The sequence below is a fragment of the Trachypithecus francoisi genome, unplaced genomic scaffold (genome assembly GCF_009764315.1).
Source record: "Trachypithecus francoisi isolate TF-2019V2 unplaced genomic scaffold, Tfra_2.0 Lachesis_group1, whole genome shotgun sequence".
In the NCBI taxonomy this organism is placed as follows: domain Eukaryota; kingdom Metazoa; phylum Chordata; class Mammalia; order Primates; family Cercopithecidae; genus Trachypithecus; species Trachypithecus francoisi.
Window position 1 is genome coordinate 49719018 of NW_022681454.1, and position 8265 is coordinate 49727282.

The following is an 8265-nucleotide window of genomic DNA, read 5'->3' on the forward strand; positions in this document are numbered from 1 at the left end:
TCCCCAGCCATGTGGAACTGAGTCAATTAAACCTCTATTCTTTATAAATTACCCAGTCTCAGGTAGTTCTTTATAGCAGTGCGAAAACAGACTAATACACTTTGTTTTCAGGCAGTCATCAGGAGATAAAAAGCTTTTCCTGTACCTGCTGGCTCTTAATTGTCTTCAGCTCAAAATAATTCATAAGCCAAAAAGGCATATTCTGGGGTGAGATATTCTGGTACCCTTTAAGGACAATGGGAACTGGAGAAACAGTTGTTGGCCAGCAAAGGGAGGAACAATAGAGCTGTTTGGCCATGGTGTGTTTCCATAAATATAAGCAAGAAATGATACAGAGAAGGGAAAGACAAAGTCCAGAGAGCTAAGGGGGAAGAAACAGGCCTAGCTTCCAGAATCTGAACGCTGCAGAAAACCTTTCTCTCATTTTACTGTGGAAACCAGAAAGCCATCAATTTAAGACACAGGTAGATTACAGTTTGGTTCCTGTTTGAAGTTGTTTCATGACACCCATACTTTCTATTGAGGGTTTGCTGTGTGCTACAGAGGATATAAAGGTGAATCTAACAGGATGCAGTCCTAACAAAACATGCAGCTTAGCAGCAGAGATAAGGCATTGAAAGAGATCAAATAAAAAGACTAAAAGGCAGACATGAAGTCCACAGGCAAACAGCCCGGGCGGCGCCCTGAGCCTAGTTAAAGATCGACCCCGGACCTAACCGATTAGGTTATCTATAGACTCCAGACGCTGAAAGGACAAACGTTGTGAAAGTCTCTGTCCTGCTCTGTTCTGTTCTAATTACCGGTGTCTACCATATATCTTAGTCCTGGGCCCAGTACAAACATATTCCTCTATTTGTCCCAAACTTCCTGAGCCCAGTACAAACACATGCCCCCATACATCCTAGAAACACCACCTAGAGAGCCCCTGATAAGGTCACAACCGTTTGTAGTTTTACTAAATGCGCGGGAACAAATAGAAACTGTTAATTGTATAACTTAGAATATTAACCATTACCAATTGTGATACTGTGACCAAAAGAATTTCTTTGTACCTCTGTAACCTTACCTGTCCTATCCTGTATGCATCGAGCTATAAAAAGTGGGCGCATGCGTCATTCGAGGCCCTCTTTTATGTTATAGAACGGAGGGACCAAGTTCGAACTTGCATTATTAGATCCTTGCCGCTTGGCTTTGACTCTGGACTCTGGTGGTCTTCTTCGGGGAAGAAACGGTCTGGGCATAACAGCATCCTCATAAATAACTGTATCAAAAGTGTTAAGAAGAGGAATTGAAGAGGAGAGGTAGGAACATAGTGCTGGGGGAGATTAGAAGAGGATGTTAAAGGCATGTGCTTCCACCTCCACCTCACTGACCCATTCGGAAAAAGAGACGGCATGGGTGTCAGAGGCGATTGAACCAGAGTGACTTTATCTTGAATAGGGGATGGATAAAATAAGGCTGAGACATACTCTACTGCATTCCAATAGGTCAGGCATTCTTAGTCACAGGATGAGATACGAGATTGGCAGAAGATACGGGTCACAGAGACCTTGCTGATAAAACAAGTCGTGGTAAAGAAGCCAGCTAAAATCCACCAAAACCAAGATGATGATGAAAGTTACCTCTGGTCATCCTTACTGCTCATTATATGCTAATTACAATGTATTACCATGCTAAAAGACACTCCCACCAGTGCCATGGCAACATCAGGAAGTTATCCCATATGGTCTAAAAAGGCGAGGAACCCTCAGTTCCAGGAATTGCCCACCTCTTTCCCGGAAAACTCATGAATAATCCACTCCTGTTTAGCATAAAATCAAGAAATACCTATAAATATACTCAGTTGAGCAGCTCATGTCAGTGCTCTGCCTATAGAGTAGCCATTCTTTTACTCTTTTACTTTCTTAAAAAACTTTTACTTTCTTAAAAAACTTGCTTTCACTTTACTGTATGAACTTGTCCTGAATTCTTTCTTGCAGGAGGCCAAGAACTCTCTGTTGGGGTCTGGATTGGGACCCCTTTCTGGTAACAAGGGGAACCTGTGAGTGCTGTATACCAGTGGCACACTAAGTTCTGCTAAAGAAAAAATTATTTGATGATCCTTGTTAAAACACAGTAAGTGACGGGGCTCAGGACATATCACTCCAAAATATGACTGCCAGAGTCCAGAATATGCCACTCCAAAATAGACCTCTTTGGCATAAGGTTTATTTTGAGCTGGTTATTTTGAGAAACTGCAGACACAGGAGAAGTTCTGGAAAGTTACCCTTTTGTGTAAGAGAAATTTGCAGCTATAAAGGCAGTCTCCATTTTTAAGTGTGTCTCCCTCTCTGCACCAGGAAGAGAAGGAAGACTAAGTCTCTAGAGATGCTTAATCAATAAAGAAGGAAGGCATAAACTTAAATCTGCATAACAAATGTACCTTTGTTTAAGATGCTTTTTCTGGACATCTTATCTTAGCTGGCCATTTTCTCCATCCTTATTTCTTTGTTTCAGAGAATAATGACATTCAAGCCTGAGGTTTTAAAATCTTTCTTTGAGATCTACTCTAGAGATTCACTCATTTCTCTGGTTATCTCCCGTGTTACAGGAGGTACACATGTTATTAAACTTCCATTTGTTTCTCTCTTGTTAATCTGTCTTTTGTTACAGGGAGTGCCAGCTAAGAGCTCATGAAGGTTGGAGGAGAGCATTATTTTTCCTCCCCTACATAAAGAGAGGCAAAATGCCCTCAGGATTTGTTTTTTTCACCCCACAAGCTGAGAACTAAATTAACGTAAGAGGGATCAACAGGAGAAAAGCATACGAAAAATTTAGTACAGTTTTACATGGCACAGGGGACCTCATAAGGAAATGAAAATCCAAAGACATTGCTAGAGAGGAACACTTATATAAAGAATTAAACAAAGAGTAGTAAATTGTGAAAATGTGACGCAGCAAAGGGTATTGGGTAGTGCAGTGGCTAGGAAGATTGGTCTATGAGACTGGTTTGTTCAGATTCCCCTCAGCCTCAACTTCCCATCCTTAATGATAAGAATGATACTTCCCTTCTGAAATAGGCAGAATATCCCACATGTGGGAACTTCATCTCCTGCTTTTAGGAAACAGAAGGAAGGTCAGAGTGATCTTCTTGCATCTGCCATTTTTTTAGTGCCTCTAACTCAAAATACTCAATATGCCAGAGCATATTGTGGGGTGGCAGGTTCTTAACCCCTTCATAAGGCAGACTTTATTCAGAACCATTCATATATGTTTAGGGACCACTGTAATGGGATTTTTCAGTAGGGGAGAGAGATTGGACTCAACTCCAAACATACTATGGGCAAGTGGGAATTTAGAGCCAAGGAGCATGGTACGGGTCAGTGGATAGAAAATTATTAAAAGAAAACATTATTAAGGGGCTTCTGGCTAAACCAGCCTAACAGGATTCTTGCTGAAGTCAGACCAGGGTCATCAGACATCATCTGGGGGTGTTACAGAACCAAACTGGGGTTGCCTGGCACAGCAAAGCCAATCACTGAAATTAGTAGAATGGTGTAGGGGAGAAAAAGTAATTCTCCTCACTTGTCGTAAGGTTCACAGTTGACACCCCTATAGCAAAAACAGGCCAGGCGTGGTGGCTCCTAGCACATAGGTGTAATCCTAGCACTTTGGGAGGCTGAAGTGGCTGAATCGCTTGGGCCCAGGAATTCGATTTCAGCCTGGGCAATATGGCAAGATCCTGCAAGAAAGAAGAAAGAAATGAGAAGGGAAGGGAAGGGAAAGGAAAGGAAAAGAAGCAGAGGGGAGGGGAGGGGAAGGGAGGGGAGAGAAGGGGAGGAGCAAGGGAGGGGAGGCGAGGAGAGGAGAGGAAAAGGGGAAGGAAAGTAGAAGGAAAAGGAAAGGCACTTGTAAAGAATTTTCTGAACTTCCCCTGAAGCAGATCATAAGACCTTATATATGAGAGGTATCCTCCGTACACCAAGAGAAATGGAACATCCTTATTTTCAAAGACACAGAGACACAGAGAAGAATCTGAAAAGCAAGACTTGCTGTTTCCCCTAGTTTACTACCATTAGATCATACTCTTTGCTCTATTATATTTCTCCATGACTGTCCACTCTTCATCAAACCTAGCATAAAAATACTCAGGTTTACTCCATTTCTTTAGGTCTTCATTTCCTTGTGAAGGCTCCTCTGCCATGTAAAACTTGTATTAAGTAAATTTGGATGCTTTTCTCTTGTGAATCTATCTTTTGCTACAGGGCCCCCCAGCCAAGGAACCTAAGATGAGGGGAAGGAAAGATATTTTTTCCCCTTTACAGTGCTAAGGTTGAAAAATCCTGGCCTAGGCAATTAGGAAAGTGAGTATGTTTCTGCTGCTTTGCCAAAAAGGAAAACTGTATCCTTGACATTTGCTGAATTACCTTTTATCCCTCATTATGTAACACGAATTCAGTTGATGAACTAACCCCAGAGTGTGTGTAAGAGTGAATAAGAAACTTAATTCTTCCTGTTGAAAATAAGAGACCCACCTCTTACTTTGCCCTATCTTTTTTTTTTTTAAGAATTTCTCTCAGCCCTTTTCAAATGTATGTAAGTCTTTTAAATAGCTAAATAAGCCTCTTTCCAGGCTCATGATTCAGGAATGTTTTCTCAAGGACCTGGGAGTCATTTCTTTGAAAGGTAATCACCAAGGAAGATAACACCCGATCTCCCCAGGCTCCTGGGAGGAGATGGGCTAACTGGCTATCACCTGACTCCAACTTGCAAATCACCTGCCTAACGTGATGGGTTATGTCCAGCTAGCTGTATGTCAGTGGGTTTCTTTCTGTCTTGCAATCTCTTTAGCAGATGGTCTGAGCTGAGCATCACATTCTGGTTTAATGCTTATTTAATCATAGCACTGTTTTCTTTCTTCTCTTTGTAGAGAAGTTTTCTGAAATGGGAGATTTTTGTTTTTATTTTTACTTATATTGCCCAAACAAATGCCATTTTAGTTACAATGGTTAAAGTGCAAGATCTGTCAGAGATGTGGACACACACATTTCTTCATGGTTTCATGATAGGCTCTTTGACCAAATTATTATTATTTTTTCTTTTTCTTTTCATTTAACAGATGAGGAAACTGAACACAAAGTTATTCTTATTTTCTTATTTAATCTTGATTGGTTTAAGATCAAGTTCTCTGTTGTTTAAATGTTCTTAGAAAGCTATTATATTATGTAAATGTTCTTAAAGAACTATTATAAGAAATGAAATGTACATATACATGAACATATATATATAAATGTTCTTAGAAAGCTATTATATACTAGCTCAGAAAGCTACTATATCTATTATAATTTGGTTAAAGACCAAATTATAATATATATTAGTATTATTTTCAAATAAATTATATGTGATCTTAAAATCACCTTTGTTTCAAAAAAAGTGGCAACTGAAGAATGATGAGGTTCATAAGTATGGAAAGAAGAGCTTTATTTTTCATAAACGGTTGCAGCCTGCAAGTGGCCATTTTGATAGGCTGAAAAGCATAATCTCCCATTAGAAGCCAGGAACAGGCACTTCAAGGGTGAGAAGAATAAGACAGGAATTTATGCTGAAGTGGGTGGCCAAATATACATATTCAATAAGCTATAGGAGGAGTCATGAATATTTATAAAATGAGAAACGCATGTGCAATTGACCTTCATGCCTCTTGTCACACCAAGTGTCAGGTTCCAGCTTATGCTGAGGTCCAAGGGGAATGGGTGGATGGGTGGCAGATAGCTGAAAGAACACTCAGGGGGCTGTAGGCAGGTAAAATATGGTTTTATTCAGCAGCTCTCTTACACTGTTCCTTTGTCTCAACTGTCTGCTCCAGCTGCATCCCTTCTCAGCAGCCAGCTCTGCAGCTCTTGTCACTCCTGCACTTACAGCTGCATTCCATGGCACACTTGCTGGTTTCTGGCTCCCCCCATGTCCATCTGCAAGATAGCTGGCTCTCCCTACAGGGTCAGGAGCTTCACTCTCTCCCTCTGAGTGTGTGCCCCATGTACAGTGTCTGCAGGACAGCTGTAGCTTTTACAAACAATAGTGGCTTTAAGCCAAGTATGAGCTTACGCACATGCATTATACAACAAGTAGAGTTGTGTGCCTGTGCTCCAAACTTGCTGAGTCATGCTGGCCTGCATGTCTGCCTCGGCCTACTCTTGACCAAAGCACATCCATTTACCTTACACCTCTCCATGAGACCCATGTTCAAAAATGGTGGCCTTAGCATGATCCCAGGGTGAAGTTTTTGGGCCTCTGATGTCAAAAGGTGAAACAGGCCAGGTGTGTTGGCTCAAACCCGTAGTACCAACACTTTGGGAGGCCAAGATGGGCAGATCACTTAAGCCTAGGAATTTAAGACCAGCCTAGGCAACATGAAAAAACCCCATTTCTACAAAAAATACAAAAATTAGCCGGGGAGACTGCAGTGAGCTGTGATCATGCCACTACACTATAGCCTGGGAAACAGAGTGAATGAGAACAACAAGAAAACAAAAAAAAACAAAAAAATGTGTGAAGCTGAGACATGAAAATCCTCACTGCACATCCTCCTTAGGCTGGCAAGAACCACCCCATGGTGGAAGCCAACTTCTGGTGCCGTGTTTTCTCACCAGGTCCCTGTGACAAGGAAGTGGCAGTGACGGCCATGACACAGAAGCACTACCTTGAAGCTTCAGAGCAGGAACTGCACAACAGCTGCCAGGGCCAAGCCTGCTATCTCCTATGATAAGAGCACTTTGAAGAAACATGTCCATACTGTTTGCAGTTGTTGATTCTGGATAACTTTTGAATGTGTCTCAAACCCAAATCCACATTGACACCCAAAATACAGAAACTGATTAATCGAGAAGCATGAAATTATACACTTAGTTTTAAAGAAGCAAAAATTGTGAAAAAGTTCAGAGACTCCAAAAGTGTATTGTTGATTATTTGTAAAACATGCCACAGAACAGTGAGACATCATGGTAAGAGCAGAAGCTTTCTATCAGCATTGAAGAGCAATCCTAGTACTCCTACAAGTAAACTCAGCCTGAAGACACCAAAGGGAAGGACTGCAAACCCAAATCATGAGATGTCTGATTCCAAAGGCAAGAGCCCAATATTGATTTCAGAACACCTACATCTGGAGAGTTAGTATTTTCTTGCTCCTCAAAGAATGTGAGCAAAACAAAGAAACGTTTCTCTCAATGAAATGTTGGCTCCCTCTTGGCTCCCTCCCAGTTTGGGGAAATGTTTTTCTACATAATTCCAGGTTTTTCTTGTAAAAAATGTTCCTTAGAATGAATCCCAAAAGAATCCAAAGGTAGACTTCAGAAATTTCTATCTTCTCTGAAGGGTGGACTTTGACAATAAGAAATGCCTGATGTCAGTCAGTTTTGAAACTAAAGTTAGTGAGACAACTTTTTAAACTTTGATTTATTTTTTGAATACATGGAAACTTGATCTGAGTGAAAACAACAACAAAAAAGAACCAGCCCATGGTTGGTAATCTCTTATCATGAAGGAATACTAGTTGGTTGTTTTGTGGAAACTGCAAAAGGGATGGTCAGTGTCAGGGTGTTGGTTAAACGAAGGGTGGAATGAGTCTTTCCAAAGGGCTGGTTTCTGTTTAATCCTTAGAGAAAAAAGTCAAATGGTGGTTAGCGAGGGAGGGGGTATAATGAGGCATGATATGGTTTGGCTGTGTCTCCCCACCAAATCTCAACTTGAATTGTATCTCCCAGAATTCCCAGGTGTTGTGGGAGGGACCCAGGGGGAGGTAATCGAATCATGGGGGCCAGTCTTTCCCAGGCTATGCTATTCTTGTGATAGTGAACACATCTCAAGAGATCTGATGGGTTTATCGGGGTTCCGCTTTAGCTTTTTTTTTTTTTTTTGAGACGGAGTCTAGCTCTGTCGCCCAGGCTGGTATGCAGTGGCACAATCTCGGCTCACTGCAACCTCCACCTTCCGGGTTCAAGCAATTCTCCTGCATCAGCCTCCCGAGTAGCTGGGATTACAGGCACCCACCACCATGCCCAGCTAATTTTTGTATTTTTAGTAGAGACAGGGTTTCACTATGTTGGCCAGGCTGGTCTTGAACTCCTGACCTCATGATCCACCCACCTTGGCCTCCCAAAGTGCTGGGATTACAAGCGTGAGCCACTGAGCCCGGCCCCGCTTTAGCTTCTTCCTCATTTTTCTCTTGCCACTACCATGTAAGAAGTAACTTTCACCTGCCGCCATGATTCTGAAGCTTCTCCAGCCATG

General features: G+C 41.7%; 1 pseudogene; it reads left to right on the forward strand.

The window, feature by feature from the left end:
* Positions 1-6582: 6582 nt before the first annotated feature.
* On the forward strand, positions 6583-7717 carry LOC117085377 (annotated as a pseudogene).
* The last annotated feature ends 548 nt before the right edge of the window (positions 7718-8265 follow it).